Source organism: Piliocolobus tephrosceles, chromosome 6 (genome assembly GCF_002776525.5).
Source record: "Piliocolobus tephrosceles isolate RC106 chromosome 6, ASM277652v3, whole genome shotgun sequence".
NCBI lineage: Eukaryota > Metazoa > Chordata > Mammalia > Primates > Cercopithecidae > Piliocolobus > Piliocolobus tephrosceles.
The window spans coordinates 77,484,175-77,502,953 of NC_045439.1; the positions used below are offsets into that span (position 1 = coordinate 77,484,175).

The 18,779-nt window shown below is 39.8% G+C and overlaps 1 protein-coding gene across 4 annotated transcripts in view; it reads left to right on the forward strand.

Moving 5' to 3' along the window:
* The first annotated feature begins 643 nt into the window (after positions 1-643).
* Positions 644-18,779, forward strand: part of ATP8B4 (ATPase phospholipid transporting 8B4 (putative)) — a 284,458-nt gene continuing 266,322 nt past the window's right edge. For 3 of the 4 annotated variants that reach the window (XM_023227177.2, XM_023227176.2, XM_023227178.2), the window contains exons 1-3: positions 644-774; positions 9,383-9,474; positions 12,880-12,942. The gene's annotated coding sequence lies outside the window, so the exon portion shown is untranslated. The remainder of the gene's footprint in view (positions 775-9,382; positions 9,475-12,879; positions 12,943-18,779) is intronic. The other variant, XM_023227175.3, reaches the window with a different exon arrangement.

Here is an 18,779-nt window from a genome sequence, read left to right on the forward strand (position 1 = left end):
CTTTGGTATCATCAGGGTTAATGTTTGCATCCTCTGTGCTGAAATTAAGGATGTTGGGAAAGAAGTCTCATTGCTTTGCCTACTAAATGTCTCTTGAGTATGCTTAGCTTTCATCCATAAGAGAGCTGAACTTCCCTTGTGATGATTAAAAAAAAAAAATGATAAAAACCCACTGCTGATTCTTTCATCTCTGCAAAAGCAGGTGGGAACTGCAAAGAGATTTGCTTATCTTGCTCAGTCAAGGACTGGTAAAAGTTTGGTAAGTAGACCTGGTAGCTGGTGTCCCCTTCCACGGTTCATTTTCATCCTTCCAAATTCTTGATTCCCACAGAGGAAGCCATCCTCAGAAGCCAGCCTCTTGGGATTTTCCTTTTGTTTCTCCAAGATTAACCAGTTCTGTCCTGTCAGCAGGAGCAGGCAACTAGGGAAGGAGAGGCTCTTCAGGGCTTTCAGCATTTTTCCAAGGAGTGCTTTTCTCCCTCAATTCCTCACTGGTAGTGAAGCTGCTTTCTTGTAACGTCTTCCTCTTCTTCTGATGAGATGCTGATTCTGATTGCCATCTAGCAGCTTCCGGTGGTGGTAAGTGGTCAAGAGTGTTTTTCCGGGACTTGATCTCAGGTTTTCAAGAATACCCCCTAGAGACCCAGTCTGTGTTCTGTATCATCCCTCGAGCTTTCAGAGTAGCCGTGCTTTTCCCCTTGACGTGGTCATGTTTGATCTTCCTGCACTGCTGGGAAATCTTCCTTTTGGGGGAGAGGATTAGGTCTGGGTGAGGTGAGTAGATGGGTAGCATTCAATGGTTAGTGAGATGAAGTGGAAATTTAGCTGTGGGCGGGTTGGAATGATCTGTTTCTTTTCTCCAGATCCCTATTTTTTTTGCTGTTTTCATCTTGGTGACTAAGGTTTCACAAATATTCTTTATTATTCTCCTTTTGCGAAAAAATAAATTTGGGAGAGTTAGTTGGAAATGGGAGATAGGACATTTTCTTTTTTGTAGTTTGAAATTTCTATTTTTTATTCTGTCAGCATGCCTATTAAATGACCAATGACAGTAGCATAAATGTGCATTTCTTCTTGGTTTGTAGGTCTTGTTCACTTCTTTTGGTAGTAGTTGGTTTTATTTTTTTCATGGGGTTTGTATCCAGTGCACCTATTCAATATATTGTTTATGGTCAATTTATGCTTTAGACATGAACAGTTTGCACTGAGCTAGCCCTCTGAGGTTTGAGGGTTATGTTTTCAGTACTAAAATTTGTCTGAACAGAAAAAGGTATCCTTCTAGTTGTTTTGTGTTTATAGGCAAGAGAGTGTCTCGGGTCCATGGTTAACAATTAGCTGTTTTGAAGAAAAGAAAACTGGTGAAAAACATTAATTGGAAGCTGAAGGCTTGTTAGAAAGGAAATGAGGAAATAGAGGTGTTATTGTGGGATTACCAACACCTGTGCCCATGAAGCATTTCTCCCCCCCTTTTACTCAGCTCTTGCTCCATGCTGGCCTTTACTGCAAAATGTAATCTCAGAGTGATTTCAGTTTTGATTTTTTTAAATTTATTTTTTATTTTTTATGTGATATGTAATAACTGCACATATTTATGGGGTACATGTGATATTTTGGTACATGCATACGATGTGTAATGATCAAATCAGGGCAATTAGCATATATATCACCTCAAACACTTATCATTTCTTTGTGTTGGGAACATTCCAAATCTGCTAGCTATTTTGAGATACAATAAATTAGCATTATCTATTGTCATCCTACTGTGGTATCAAATACTAGAATCTGTTCCTTCTATCTAACTATATGTTTGTACCCATTAACCAGCCTGTCTTGATTCCCTTCTTCCTCTTCCCCTTCCTAGCCTCTGGTAACCACCATTCTCCCTCTCTACCTTCATGAGATCAACTTTTTTAGCTCCCACATGTGACAGAGGATATGTGATATTTGTCTTTCTGTGCGTGGCTTATTTTGCTTAACATAATATCTTCCAGTTCCATCCCTGTTGCTGCAAATGATAGAGTTTTATTCTTTTTCATGGCTGAGTAATATTCCATTGTATATAAATACCACATTTAAAAATTTTATTCCTCAAGAATAAACATGATTGCTTCCATATCTTGGCTATTGTGAATAGTACTGTAATAAACAAGGGAGTGCAGATATCTCTTCAATGTACTTATTTTATTTCTTTTGGCTATATTCCCAGTAGTGGGATTGCTGAATCATATGGTGGATCTATTTTCACTTTTTTTGAGAAACCACAGAGTGATTTATTTTAACCTATATTGTGCCTGTATATTGTCTCTGCAGAAGTCTTTAAAAATGAGGGAACAAATGATTTTTTTGTGTCCCTGGAGGATTTTTTTGTGGGTGGGAGAATTTTATTTTGTTCATATGTGGCATATTGAATATTTTCATTTAGTGGGAAAAAAGTTAACTAACCAGCTAAAAGTAAATTGGAAATTGTAGCTCTCATTGAAATTAAACTTAATGTATGTTTGGCCGGATGCAGTGACTCACGCCTGTAATCCCAGCACTTTGGGAGGCTGAGGCGAGTGGATTACTTGAGGTCAGGAGTTTGAGACTACCGTGGCCAACATGGTGAAACCCCGTCTCTACTAAAAATACAAAAATTTGCCAGGCATGGTGGCGCATGCCTGTAATCCCAACTACTCAGGAGGCTGAGGCAGGAGAATTGCCTGAACTATGTGGTGGAGGTTGCAGTGAGCTGAGATCAGGCCACTGCACTTCAGCCTAGGTGACAGAGCAAGACTCTGTCTCTAAAAAAATATATAAAATAAAAAAATAAAAAACAAAACTTAATGTATGTAATCTAGATTCTTGTATAGCATGAGTAAGAATTAGAAACAAGTATTTATTTTTAGGATTTCTCATGAGAAGATATTAATAAATGGTAACCCCCTAGCAACATTATATATTTCAAATATAATAAAAATTCTTGTTAAATATTACATATTGATTGTTACGTTTTTGGAAACATGTTCCTTCCTTACTTTAAAGCTACCTTTCTTTTCTTTCTCCTTTTATTTACTCAACTGAAATTTGAGTACCTACCCAGTGCCAGGCACTGTGCTAGATGCCTGGGGGAAGAGGTCACAGAGGGAGGGCCACAGCATTTCATTTCAATGGATCCTTCTCTGACCTTTCTTTTGCAGTTGAGCGCCCTCTAGAGCTCTGTCCTTGTTCCTCATCCTGTCTTTTCCTCACTTCTCCTTGTTCTTTCTGGATGAGGTCATTCATTCCCCTTGACTTCACTCCTTCCTTATATGTTGATGATTCCAAGTCTACAAATCTGTTTTTTTGTCTTTAGTGCTGTGAAGATGTTTTCAGTGATCAAGAGGTATTTTAAGCCTACATTTTCAAACTAAATTCATTATTTTTTCATCCCAGTTCCTTCTTCTGCCCCTCCACCTTCTCCTCCTTTTCTCTTCACTGCTGTATTTATCATCATAGTGGCACCTCTATTCCCTCAGAGTCCCAAGGCAAAAACCTGGAAGTCACCCCAGATTCTTCCTTGTTCTGCATCCAAACACACAGACTGTTTATTTTATTTTGAAAAGACGGGATCTCACTATGTTGCCCAGGCTGGTCTCTAACTCCTGGGCTCAAGCAGTCCATCTGCCTCGTCCTTCCAAAATGCTGGGATTACAGGCATGAGCCACCATGTCTGGCCCATACAGATCATTTATCATTTATAAACTGCATATTTAACTATGGAAACATTTCTAGAATTCAGCCCCATTTGCCAGTTGTCATTGCTCCCCCATCTCCTTTTCTGCCAGATTAACCTTCCTAAAATCTCTGACAGCCTGGACTGGCACAGAAAGACAAAAAGGAACAAGGATAATGGAAAAGAGGGCTGAATTCTAATTGTGCCATTCTACTTAGATACCTCTTCTGTCTCAGGAGCAACCACAGGATCTTGACCATAGCGATGCTCTGTGTCACCTTATCTATAAAATGGGAATAATGATAATTCCTGCTCATAGAGTTTTGGTGAGGACTGAATAAGACAACACACGTCAAGTGCTTAGCACAAGGCCAAGTCCCCAGTGAATGGCAGTGATGGTGAGGACACTGATGAAGATGATCCTGTCTTTCAGAATCCAGCTCTTACCTTCCTTGCCAGCCCCATATCACTGTACATTCTTCCTGTGCCTGTATAATCTGCTTGCCATGACTATCACTGCTCCCTAAACCTTCCTTCCCTTTCATAACACTTGGCCTTTCCTCATGCTATTCCTTTAACTTGTCCTTACCTTGTTTTGTTTAGCAAGCTCTTCCTTTCCTTTCAAAAGGACTCAACTCAGAATTGCCATCTGTGAGGTCTTCGCTGACTCTGCAAAGCAGGCTTGGTGACTGCATTCCCTCTGCCTCCATAGTTCTCCATCCCTCCTTCTACCATAGCCCTGCACTCATCAGCCTTTTAAAAAATATTTGTTTATTTATTTATTTTGAGACAGGGACTTGTGTGTTACCCAGGCTGGAGTGAAGTGGTGCAATCACAGCTCACTGCAACCTTAAGCTTCTGGGCTCAAGTGGTCCTCCCACTTTAGCCTCCCAGGCAATGGGACTGGAGGTGTGAGCCACCATGCCCAACTAATTTTTTGTGTTTTTTGTAAAGACAGGATTTTGCCATGTTTCCCAGACTGCTCTCAAACTCCTGGACTCAAGTGAGGAGATAGGGGGCATCTGCCTACCTTGGCTTCCCAAAGTGTTGGGATTACAGGTGTGAGCCACTGCGCCTGGCCTACACTCACCATTCGAATGGTCTTTTATGTGTCTGTCTGCTCTCATCTTCCCCAGACTGTGGGCTTTCGAAAGACTAGAAATGAATTTTTGCCTCCCTCGTGCCCAGCCCAGGTTAGATATAGACTAGGCACCTGATAAGTCTTTGATAATTGAATGTCAGTAGAGGGAGGAGATGGTTCTCAAATTTGGTAGGAGGTTTTCTCCACGTGGAGAGTTAAAAAAATACATTTTAAGAAAAATAAAAATAATCATTGCTTTCCCTTATTGAGTACTAACTTTGTGGCAGGAGGCATTGAGCTAATTTCTTTATGGGGATGTATTGGTTTAGTTTTCCTAGTGATCCTATGAGTTTCTCTGATTGTCCACAGAGGAGAAAACTGGAGCTTAGAAGGGAGGGGAACTTGCTTGAGATTCTAGGGTTAATCTAGACAGGAGCAAAGTTGGGCGGCCTAACCCCAGCACTGGTAGAGCAATAGGGAAGTGAGAAGAGGAAGGAAGATGGCCAAAGCAGAGTTGAGAGAAGAGGGACAGGATGAGGACAAGGAAGGGAAAATGAGAAAGAGACCAGCAAGAGCAGGCTAGGAAAGGAAGAGAAGGAAAGGAGAAAAGGAAAATAGAATGCATTTCTATAAGTGCTTCCATTGTTTCCTGAAGTTTTGATTGAAGTGACTCAGGAATGGAAAACCAAACATTGTATGTTCTCACTCTTAAGTGGGAGCTAAGCTATGAGGATGCAAAGGCATAAGAATGACACAGTGGACTTTATGGACTTTATGGGGAAAGGGTAGGAAGGGGGTGAGGAATAAAGGACTACAAATTGGGTGCAGTGTATACTACTCGGGTGATGGGTGCACCGAAATCTCACAGATCACCACTAAAGAACTTACTCATGTAACCAAACACTGTTTCCCAATAACCTATGGAAATAATAATAATAATAAAAAAACATGTAACCAAACACTGTTTCCCAATAACCTATGGAAATAATAATAATAATAAAAAAAGAGGAAACCAGGAAACCAGGAGACCAAGAAGGAGAATGAACCGGGGATACGTGAGAGGAAGAAGGGCAGCTTTGAAATGTTGTGGCTGGGTAATGGCTGCATGACTAGAATATAAAGAGACTCCTGTATGGACATGACAACTCACAACAATTAACCTGCTATTTGTTATACAGGAAATATAACAATAACCTATTGTTGAGGCATGGTAATTTCATATACCTGTAGTTGCAAGCCATTTATAAATTTGGCTTTTTTTTTTTTGAGATGGAGTTTTGCTCTGTTGCCCAGGCTGGAGTACAGTGGTGCGATCTCAGCTCACTGCAACCTCCGCCTTCTGGGCTTAAGCGATTCTCCTGCCTCAGCCTCCCAAGTAGCTGGGACTACAGGCATGCGCCATCACGCCCAGCTAATTTTTGTATTTTTAGCAGACATGGGGTGTCTCCATGTTGGTCAGGCTGGTCTCGAACTCCTGATCTCAGGTGATCCGCCTGCCTCGGCCTCCCAAAGTGCTGGGATTACAGATGTGAGCCACCGTGCCCGGCCTTATAAATTTGACTTTTACACACACCCACACATACACATATACACAGATTTGCTTAATATTTTTTTTTTACTTCTACTTTTGTACAGTTCCTACAATCTACAAGCACTGTGGCTGTTGGCAGCTGTCACCAATACCGAATAGAATTATCTCTAGTGCCCACCGTCACACTCACACTCAAAGCTGCACACATTCAGGACAGAAGCCTGGGCTTGTTCCTTTTCTCTCACTGGTTTTAGCTCTTAGGCTGAGATTTCTCTGCTTCATCTGGATCGCCAGTCTCTGGGGTCTCATAGCTGAGTTTCAGTTCCCCAATCCTACCTGATCCTCAGGGGGCCAGCACTGGGGCTGCAGGCAATATTTTGGGTTGGCAGGCAGGGATGCCTGTGGATGTGACAGCAAGGTCACCCCTACATGGGTCCCAAGGTGGGAGGACTCTCTGAGGCTTTGCTCTTCAGGCTCTGGGAACCTAAGGCCGGAGGGAGGAAAGGGGAAGGGCTGGGCAGCCGGAGGAGAGACGGTCTTGTTCCTTCCTCCTGTCGTCCTTTCTTACCATCCTCAGGCTCGGCTCCTGCTCAAGCCCACACTGGTGCAGCCCTCACAGGGAGCCTCTTCCTCTCCATGCTTGGTTGGGTTAGTGTTCAGAGAGATGTTGGGTTGGGATGGGAAGCAGGGGCCTTACTGAGAATTGTGAAGAAACGTTAGGGAAACGGAAAGGAAACTGGGAGAGAAGGAGATGGAGTAAGAGGAGAAAAAGTAGACTGGGGAGGTGGAAATGAGGTGGAGGGAACACACTTTTACGGAGTGAACTGTTCATATCTGTGTACTTAACTTCACACAGCTTGGAGGAAGGCATTCCCATCTCCACTTTACAGATGTGGAGTTGAGTCTCAGGCAGGGTACGTGACTTGCTCAAAGTAATGCTAGATAGAAAGCCACTGAGCTGGGACTTGAACCTTGCTATTTTAAAAGTCTCTCCTGTGTAGAACTTGGTCTCCAAAGAGGAGAGAAGGCAAGCAGAACAGAACAGAGAAGGGAACATAGAAAGAGATCTAGGGTTGGGTACATTGGGTATTGAGTCTGGGCTTGGGCACGTTCCATATTGGGTCCCTTCCTCCTTGGCCTGCTTTGTCCTGAGTCTTCAGAGAACTGGAGAACACCCACACCTAAAGGAAGCAGAAGATCCCCACCCTGGTGGGAACACTTCAGTTCCTCCCTAGGCTCTCAGATAGGAGACAGGCAGGGAGGGGCTTGCCTGGGCAGGTCTCCGGGCCAGCGAAGGGGGCTGCCAAGGCTCTGCCTGTGCTTGCTCCTGGCCTCCACTGCTCCTGTCTCTTTCTCAACTGCCCCGGCTCCTTCCTTTTCCCGTTCTTTTCCAATCTCCTCTAATTCCTTTGCTTTTCTGTCACTCTACTTCATATCTTCAATCTTCCTCTTTCCGCTGGCCCTAACCCCTCAGTTTACCACATGCCCCCTAGCTCCTCACTGCAAACACAGCTTCTGTTTAAGTCCCATCATCTGTTCACCCTTATGTCCGTTTATTTATTTATTTGTGTAGAGACAAGGTCTCACAATTTGCTCAGGCTGGTCTAGAACTCCTGGATTCAAACAGTCCTCCCACTTCAGCCTCCCAAAGTGTTGGGATTACAGGCATAAGCTGCCCTGCCTGGCCATTATCTCCTTTCTTTTATTGCAGAATGTCTTAAAGGAGTTACACTCGCGGTCCTCATTTGTTCCTAATGTTTACGCAGAAATGTTGACAAAGAGACATCAGTGGTCTGCCTTTAAGATAACTAATATCAAATGCACACTCTCATTATGTGCCCTGTCCCCACGACCCACCCAGGTTGGCTCTGAGGTTTATAGAGCTTATTTGGCCCAGATTCTGTAATGAGTTAGTGGAAAAAGCAGGAATCCAAGAACAGGGTGTGTGGCCCAAAAGGACAGGCTTCTGACCACCATGTCCTGCTTCCCCATCCCCCCGAACAGCTCTGAGGGCTGTTCTCTTGGATGGCTTTTGGTGAGTTTACTATGGCCAGAGTGGGCCATTTGTCCCATAGACTGTGGACTGTAATTCAATAGCACACCCAAAACAGATCTTTCCGGGGGCAGATTAATAGTAGCTCAGGAAACTGATGATATAAAATAAGAATGACTATTAATTTAAAATACATACTCTGTCAGGAGAACCAGAATGTTCACTTCAGCATGACAAGTGCATTCTTTTCCTGTGGGCAGGCTTCTGTGGGAAAGCAGATTATTATCAGCAGGTTGCTTGGTGAGCATGGAATCAGAGCAAGGGGAATTAGCTGTAATAACTTGATTGCTGTACGGCCTCAGATCATTAAAGAGACTCTCCATTTTAATCTTTTGCTTAAAGTGTTGCGTCATCTGCACCCAGATATGCCCATTTTCACTGTAAGAAGAGACTTCCTTGTGGAAGGCTGCTCTCTTCCTCACAGGATGCTGAAGTAGCAGTTCCAGCATGGAAGGAGGTCTTGTTATCTTCAATCTCAAGGTGTCTAAAACCAACTCTTTAATTTCCCTGCACAAACTGGCATCTTCTTTTGACTTTACTATTTCTTGCATTAGAAAATTATTTTCCGTGACCAAGATTCAACACCTAAACCCGAAATGTAAAAAAAAAAAAAAAAATTATGGAAATGTGAATTTCAATCTTTAAAACAAATATGCATTGCTTTTTAAAATAAATTAATATATGTAAAGTCCTTAGCTATTATTGGCTACATTCCTCTCTCTACTTTCTCACACTTCCCTTATTAAAAACAACCCTCTAGGATTTTCACATGAAGAAACTACCATTTTAATCGCTGGCATAAGATGAAGCTAAGGGAAGGATAAGAGCCATCCAGCAGCTTTCCTTTTTCCATTTCCTCTACTTTGAGGCAGTTTTTAAGAGGGAGAACTTATTCTTGTAAATATTGTTTGCCTCAGTACTTGTAAAGGGTTAAATTTCAAAATCCTAAGTTCCTGCTTCTAGAGCTAGACTTGACTTTAGCAAACCTTTTTCTTTCAACTGATTTTGTTTACTCTATTTCCTTAGATCTTTACTGTTCCAAAAGTTCAACGAAAGATGACTTTTTCTTTACTCCGACAACCTTTAAAGGTGGAGTGAGTATCGGTGGTGGTATTTCGGTGAGTTGATAAATTTGCAAGAATGACAGGACTAAATGTTGCTTCTAGAGTTAAACTAAAATCTGCTACATTACTATGAGTCCTCCGTAAAGTATACCTGATTGTCACTGCTACTAGAAAAAGACTGGATTTGAGGAAACATGGACTAGAATGTCAATTCTTATTTTTTCGATGTTACTTTAGGTTTTAGAGAGTGACAACACTTGACTAGGATCATTAATAAGAAACAACTTCTGGAAATCTTATAGAAATATTGTTTATTTCATGCAATAGTGATTATATAATTCCCGTGACAGAATATTTTCTACACAAGGAAAAATGGCTAAAATTGAAAGATAGATTTATTCTGCATGTTCAAAATAAAAGGTTTCAAAGACACTTTGGAAGATGGTATTGGAGAAGTTAACAGTAGCAACATAGCTGTATGTTTTAAAAGTAATTTCAGGAAGAATATGGAAGAATATGACATTGCTTTATGTTTGAATATCTAGAAACTTTTAAAATGAGAAGTGCTAGCTGGAAGATCTAAAATAAGATAGAGAAGAGGTTACATGGATATTTTCTCCTTAGTTACCTTATACTACACAATCGTATTTAAGTTCGTCTTTGTTATCTGTTAGTACCAATCCCACAAACCAATCTAGCAAACCGATAAGGACAAAGAAAGGATAAGCTGCCAAGTGCCTGGTACTTTGATTAGCTTTCTGAGAGGTAAATGTCTTCTGTCTGCATTCTCATTGCCACTGTTTGGGTACAGAGTCCCCTTTTTTTTTCCATCTTGCTTAAAGAATTGTTCTTCTTTTCCTCTGCTCTGGGGACTCAGCCCATGAACACAGAACATGTTGACTTAGTCCCACTGGAGAATTTTCAAGCCCTGAGAAGTTGGCTTAGAACTTGCTGATGAGCCTTTACCCTCTGGCCAAGTGGGGCCACCAGATACAGATGTCGTCGTCAAAGAATTCATTCACCTGCCCAATACCATTTTGTATTTGTTGCTATGACTATTCTGCAAAACAAAAACAATTTTGTTTTTTGTGTGAGTGTTTTGTGAAACAAAGAAACAACAAAGTCCTTCACTGATGAAAACTCACTTGTGTCTGTGGTATTTTTCACAGGAAGTCTTTACCGCCAAATATCCTTTTGTGTATCTTCCTTTATAACTATAGTGCCTCCTCTCCCCAGATTTGCGCATTTTCTCTTCTTTCTTCTGCTCTTCAATTTGCCTGCAACACTCTTCCTATTGCTAACCCAGTTTTGCTCATGCTTTGAAGTTCTTCCCAGGCTGAAGATAAGGGTGTGTAAGAAGATAGGGACCAGAAAAAGGGAGGGAGCAGCCAAAAAAGCTGCAGCCACTCCAGCTTGAGAAGGCAGATCTGAGACATTTTGGGCCTGGGGACTGGGGTCTGGGATCCAGGGAGGGATAGTTGCTAAAAGGAAAATGTCTTTTAGCATTTGGAGTCCTTCCTCCATTTCTTGTGGAAATTAATCTTTCATTCAACAAGTGTTTACTGAGCATTACTATGTGCCAGACAGGCATTAGATGCTGGAGATACAGCTATGGAGCCCTGTCCTAAAGGAGTTTGTGGAATAATAGGAAAATAGCCAATATAATAGAAAAATGTATTCTAGAGTGATCAGGGCTCTCACATGAGCAGTGCCAGGTTCTACGGGAACACATAGGAAATGCTACTCCTATCTGATTTGGGGAGGTCAGAGAAGGCCTCCTAAAGGAAATGATATATGAGTTGCCATTGGACAGATGAAAAGGAGCAAGTCTGATAAAGCGAGTGGAGACAGATGGCTACAGGCAGAGGGAAGAGCATGTGTGAAGGCTCCCAAATGGAAAGAAGCTGAGTTGTATATTTCTGGAGTGCAGACATGAGGAGGTGCAGAGAAGCATGGGAACAGGGAAGGAGAGTGATGAGGAATCAGGCTGGAAAGATGAGCAGGGACTATTTTGCAGAAGGTCCTAGGAGTCATGTTACAGCTTTTTTTCCTGAGGCCAAGAAGAGGTGTTGGCAGGGTTTTTAGCAGGAGTGTGACATGATGCCATTCCCCTTTTATAATGATGACTCTGGCTTTGATGTGGACACTGGTCTACAGGTGGCCAAGCCTGGAACAAGGGAAGAACATAGGGGGAGAGCAAGCACTGGTCAGCAGGCATATCCTGGAGATAACCCACTGTTTGGGGCTGGGGTGGGGGAGTAGAGAGGTGGGGCTAGGGGGGATGGTCTTGGGCAGCCTTGCTGGCAGCTGGTTGAAGGTGCAGAGGGAGCCACAGGGGAGTTACTGATGGGGTCATATATGATGACCTAGCCTTGCTTTTAGCAACACCTGGCAGCGACACCCCTATCTCCTTGCTTGGATTCATAAGTTTTAGTTACCTGGCCCCTAGAAAACACTGGGTGCTGCAAAGTATCAGTGACCCTGTTTGTCAGGCATACCCCAGGGGCCAGAAAACGAAGAAACGGTCTCAGGCTTTTTAGACTTCTTGGCGCTTTGTAGTGGAGAGTGCGTGTTGATGAACTTCCCCTGCAACCTCTTTTCTTGTAACTACTAAGCCATAAGTGTTGTTCTTCCCCTTCTCTGGTCACCGTATGACTGACCAACTTCTTCTTTATGTACGTTGGCTGCATCCTGCCACACCACTTTCCTGAGCAGGAAACAAACCAGTCATTTTTTTTTTTCTAACTGAAAGAGCATGCGGTCAGTACCTCTGCCTGCACCGTCTTATGTTTGCAAAAGTGCATTTATTTCCATGGTATTTTGGGTTTTGAATGTTTGAAATCACTTGTTTGCTCCTTCATTTCTCATTCTAAATCTCTAAGAGTTTACAGTATGAAGGAAATCAGACCACATGTAGGGAAAAATGAAATCTAGTAATGATATTATTCTGGTTTTAAAATAATAACTGCCCAGAGAAGACTACATACATGAGAATAAATTGAGGGAAAATTTTGGATTGCATTTTGTTTCTCTAGAGCCTGTGCAATAATTTCCTCTCACACATAGTTCTTGAAGTTCAGTTGTGGTTCTCAGCTATGGCTTGTGGTAGAGTCACCTATGGCACTTAAATAAAAGGCAGATTCTGGAACCTCACCCCTGAGATATTCTGATTCACAGGATTTGAGATCTGTTTCACTCAATTTTAATGCCAAATTGAGTGGCATATTTGTGCTTACTTTGAGTTGTCTCATGTGGCCTTTAAAATACAAATAGATTATTTTTGTACAGAATTATTCTTATCTGGCTGGACTAAAGCCTGATAAATTCAATCTGTTGTTCCTTCCTATGTCAGTGACTTCCTAGTTATCTAGATTTGTCTAGGAAGAAAGTTAAGGGAGGTAAATTTATAGTTATTGTGCATTTTTGGGATACTAATATTGTATACTTCTGTTTTCTTAGGTAGGCCACCTATTGAGACCTGGTGAAAGATCAGGTAGTTCTGCAATAAAAAGAAATCGCTTGGTAAGTTTTGAGTTCTTCCAGTGATGCAAAGTGATGTTTTAAAAATATAATTTTAATTTTTTCATGAAGTTTAATTTATATACAAAAAGCCCACAGGTCTTACCAAGGGTGTATAAAACAAGATACAGAACATTGATTTCTATCACCCCAGAAAGTTCCCTTGTGCCCCTTTTCATTCATTCTTTCTACACCCATTGTGACCGTCTTTTGATTTCTGTCAGATCAGTTTTACCTACTTTTGAAATGAATATAAATGAAATCATACAGCATGTGTTCTTTTGTATTGCTGCTTTTGCTCAGCATAAGGTTTTTGACATATACCCATACAGTTGCATGTATTAATAGTTTGTTCTTCATTTTAAATTTCAAAGCAGTGTTCCATTGTGTGAACACACCAACATTTAAATCAGAGTTCATATAATTAGAAATAATTTTGGTCATGATCGCAGAAAACACACTTTGGTTTTTTGGTTGAGTAATTTGGTGGAGTAATTAATAGTATCATTAACACTTCAGTTTACTGAATCCAATTTCTTTAATATAGCATCCACACCAAAGAGTGTTGATTTTCTCTTTTGTCTCTAGTTAGTCAGTGACAGGCTACTATGTAATTTTTCCTTCAGTGGACATGAGTCCAACCTATTATGGCTGTTTTCTTTATTTTTGACCATAGACTCTTTAGAGACTAAAGGCTGGATTAGAGTTTACACAGTGCCCTGTCCCTCCTTCCAATATTGTCCCTGATAGGTGGTTAACCTACTTCCACAGGTAATTAGAGCATGATGCATTTCATTCCCTTGTTAGATACTTATTCATTGCAACATTCAGTCTTATAATGAGCTGAACTCTGTCTCAATGTAGTTCCCACCCATAGGCCATTAGTTATGCCCTCTGGGGAAATATATTCATATTCCCAATGGTAATCAGGAGTCTAGAATTATTGTCACCCATTTTTTTCAAGTAAAATGATTTAATTATATTTAATCTTAATAGTGTAAAGATAAGATTAACTGGCTTTAACACAAACAGATTTTCAACAGGACCCAGTGTTGCAAAGTTTTGATATGTTCTAACATGACCCAAGATCCAGGTCTCATTCTCTTAAACAGTAATTCATATGTATATGTGTATGTATATATTAATGCCTATATGTAAAAGTAGGTAATTTTTGGAAATAAAAATAAGAAAGCAGAAGTCACCATAATCATGCTGCCTAGAGATAAATACTTGAGGTTGCTGTGTTGCACACCTTTACAGGGCTCCAATTATAGTGACCTCTATTAATGTATTTGTGTATATTGATCCAAATATATATCCCCAAATGGAATTATCCTGTACATTATTTTGAAACTTCCTCTTTAAACTTAGAATTATAATCAAAGACACCTTTTATGTCTTTAAACATTTCTCAATAACATTATTCTTATTTACATTTCCCCAACTTTTAATTTTGAAAATGTTGAATGTTACATAATTGAAAGAATGATATGATGAACACCCATAACTTAATTCTACAATTATTACTATTTTGCCATATTTGCTTCCTTACTGTCTGTCTCTTTTTTTATACAAACACATTCCCTCATGTGTACAAACACACACATGGTGTCTTTTTGTTTTTCAAATTTCAATAGGATTTTGGGGAACAGGTAGTGTTTGGTTACATGAATAAGTTCTTTAGTGGTGATTTCTGAGATTTGGTGCACCTGAGCAGCATACACTGGTCCCAATTTGTAGTCTTTTTTCCCTCACTCCCCCTCCCACCCTTTCCCCGAAGTCCCCAAAATCCATTGTATCATTCTTATGCCTTTGCATCCTCATAGCTTAGCTCCCACTTATGGGTGAGAACGTACGATATTTGGTTTTCCATTCCTGAGTTACTTCACTTAGAATAATGGTCTCCAATTCCATCCAGGTTGCTGCAAATGCCATTATTTCGTTCCTTCTTATGACTGAGTAGTATTCCATGGTGTATGTATGTGTGTGTGTGTGCGTGTGTATATATGCCACATTTTCTTTATCTGCTTGTTGATTGATTGGCATTTGGGCTGCTTCCATGTTTTTTGCGATTGTGAGTTGCGCTGCTATAAACATGCGTGTGCAAGTATCTTTTTTGTATAATGACTTCTTTTCCTCTGGGTAGATACCCAGGAGTGGGATTGCTGGGTCAAATGATAGATCTACTTTTAGTTCTTTAAGGAATCTTCACATTGTTTTCCATAATGGTTGCGCTAGATTACATTCCTACCAACAGTGTAAAAGTATTTCCTTTTTACCACAGCTGCATCAACATTTATTCTTTTTTGATTATGCCATCCTTGCAGGAGTGAGGTGGTACTGCATTGTGGTTTTGATTTGCTTTTCCCTGATCATTAGTGATGTTGAGCATTTTTTCCTATGTTTTGTTGACCATTTGTGTATCCTCTTTTGAGAATTGTCTATTCATGTCCTTAGCCCACTTTTTGATGGGATCCGCTTGTTTTTTTTCTTGCTGATTTGTTTGAGTTCCTTGTAGATTCTGGATATTAGTCTTTTGTTGGATGTATAGATTGTGAAGATTTTTCTCCTACATGTGGGTTGTCTGTTTGCTGATTATTTCTTTTGCTGTGCAGAAGCTTTTTAGTTTAATTAGGTAACATCTATTTATGTTCGTTTTGTTGTATTTGCTTTTGGGTTCTTGGTCATGAAATCTTTGCCTAAGCCAATGTCTAGAAGGGTTTTTCTGATGTTATCTTCTAGAATTTTTATAGTTTCAGGTCTTAGATTTAAGTCTTTGATCCATCTTGAGTTGATTTTTGTATAAGGTGAGAGATGAGAGTCCAGTTTCGTTCTTCCGCATGTGGCTTGCCAGTTATCCCAGCACCATTTGTTAAATTGGGTATCCTTTCCCTCCTTGATGATTTTGTTTGATTTGTCAAATATCCATTGACTGTAAATATTTAGCTTTATTTCTGGGTTCTCTACTCTGTTGCATTGGTCTACATGCCTGTTTTTATACCAGTATTACGCTGTTTTGGTGACTAGGGCCTTATAGTATAGTTTGAAGTCGGGTAATGTAATGCCTCTATATTTGTTCTTTTTGCTTAGTCTTGCTTTGGCTATGTGGGCGCTTTTTGGTTCCACGTGAATTTTTGGATTGTTTTTTCTAGTTCTGTGAAAAATGATGGTGGTATTTTGATGGGAATTTCATTGAATTTGTAGATTGCTTTTAGCAGTATAGTCATTTTCACAATACTGATTCTACCCATCCATGACCATGTGTTTCCATTTGTTTGTGTCATCTATGATTTCTTTCAGCAGTGTTTTATAGTCTCCCTTGTAGAGGTCTTTCACCTCCTTGGTTAAGTATATTCCTAAGTATCTTTTTTATGGCTATAATTAAAGGGTTTGAGTTCTTCATTTGATTCTCAGCTTGGTTGCTGTTGGTGTATAGCAGGGCTACTGATTTGTGTATATTGATTTTGTATCCTGAGACTGCTGAATTCATTTACCATTTGTAGGAGCTTTTTGGAAGAGTCTTTAGGGTTTTCTAGGTGTATGATCATGTCATCAGCAAACAGCAACAGTTTGACTTCCTCTTTACTGATTTGGATGCCCTTTATTTCTTTCTCTTGTCTGATTGCTCTGGCTGGGACTTCCAATACTGTGTTGAATAGAAGTGGTGAAAATGGGCATCCTTGTCTTGTTCCAGTTCTCCAGGGGAATGCTTTCAGCCTTTCCCTATTCAGTATAATGTTGGCTGTGGGTTTGTCCATAGATGGCTTTCATTAACTTAAGCTGTGCCTCTTCTATGCTGATTTTGCTGGGGGTTTTAATCATAAAAGATGCTGGATTTTGTCAAATACTTTTTCTGCATCTATTAAGATTATCATGTGATTTTTGTTTTTAATTCTGTTTATGTGGTATATCACATTTATTGACTTGTGTATGTTAAACCATCCCTGGATCCCTGGTATAAAACTCACTTGATCATGGTGGACAATCTTTTTGATATGTTGTTGGATTTGGTTAGCTGGTATTTTGTTGAGGAGTTTTGCATCTGTGTTCATAAAGGATACAGTTCTGTAGTTTTTTTTTTTTTTGGTATTCCATCCCTGGTTTTGGTATTAGGGTGATACTGGCTTCATAGAATGATTTAGGGAGGATTCTCTCTTTGTCCATCTAGTGGAATAGTGTCAAAAGGATTGGTACCAATTCTTTGAATGTCTGATAGAATTCATTTGTGAATCCATGTGATCCTGGACTTTTTTGTGGTTGACAACTTTTAAATTACCATTTCAATCTCACTGCTTGTTATTGGTTTGTTCAGAGTTTCTATTTGTTCCTGGTTTAATCTAAGAGGGTTGTATATTTCCAGGAATTTATCCATATCCTCTAGGTTTTCTAGTTTATGGGCGTAAAGGTGTTCATAGTGGCCTTGAATGATCTTTTGTGTTTCTGTGGTATTGGTTGTAATATCTCCTGTTTGATTTCTAATTGAGCTTACTTGGATCTTCTCTCTTCTTTTCTTGGTTAATCTCACTAATGGTCTATCAATTTTATTTATCTTTTCAAAGAATCAGCTTTTTGTTTCATTTGTCTTTTTTGTGTGTGTTTTTTTTGTTTCAAATTCATGTAGTGTGCTCTGATCTTGGTTATTTCCTTTCTTCTGCTGGGCTTGCGTTTGGTTTGTTCTTGTTTCTGTAGTTTCTTGAGATGTGATCTTAGATTGTCTATTTGTGCTGTTTCAGACTTTTTGATGTAGGCATTTAATGCTATGAAGTTTCCTTTTAGCACCGCCTTTGCTGTATCCCAGAGGTTTTGTTAGGTTGTATCACTGTTATTGTTCAGTTTGAAGAATTTTAAAATTTCCATCTTGATTTCATTGTTGATCCAATGATCATTCAGGAGCAGGTTATTTAATTTCCACTTATTTGTATGGTTTTAAGGGTTCCTTTTGGAGTTGATTTCCAATTTTATTCCACTGTGGTTTAAGAGAGTACTTGCTACAATTTCAATTTTCTTGAAATTGTTGAGACTTGTTTTTGGACTTTCACATGGTCTGTCTTGGAGAATGTTCCATGTGCTGATGAATAGAATGTATATTCTGCATTTGTTGGGTAGAACGTTCTGTAAATATCTGTTAAGTGCATGTGTTTTAGGGTATAGTTTAAGTTCATCGTTTCCTTGTTGACTTTCTGTCTTGATGACCCATCTAGTGCTGTTAGTGGAATATTGAAGGCTCCCACTATTATTGTGTTTCTGTCTATCTTGTTTCTTAGGTCTAGTAGTAATTGTTTTATAAATTTGGGAGCTCCAGTGTTAGGTACATATATATTTAACATTGTGATAATTTCCTGTTAGACTAGTCCTTTTATCATATAATTTCCCTCTTTGTCTTTTTTAACTGTTATTGCTTTAAGGTTTGTTTTGTCTGTTATAAGAATAGCTACTCCTGCTTGCTTTTGTTGTCTATGTGCATAGAAAATCTTTTTCCACCCTATTTCCTTAAGTTTATCTGAGTCTTTACGATACACAGGTTGCTGTTGTTTTTGTCAAATGTTGTAGACATCATGACACCCCAAATACTTCAGCACACATCCCCCAAGAACATGTACTTTCTCCTGCATACCCACATTATCATCACCATATCCGAGAAATGTAACATTGATAAATAGCATATATCCCATTTTTTACTTTCCTCAGTGGTCCCCAATACATCTCATCTCTTGGAATTGGTTTTAATTTTTGGTACAGTATCCAATCAATGTTCATAAACTGAATTTGGCTAATTCCTTTATTTTCTTTTTATTATTTTTTAAATTATACTTTAAGTTCTAGGGTACATGTGCACAACG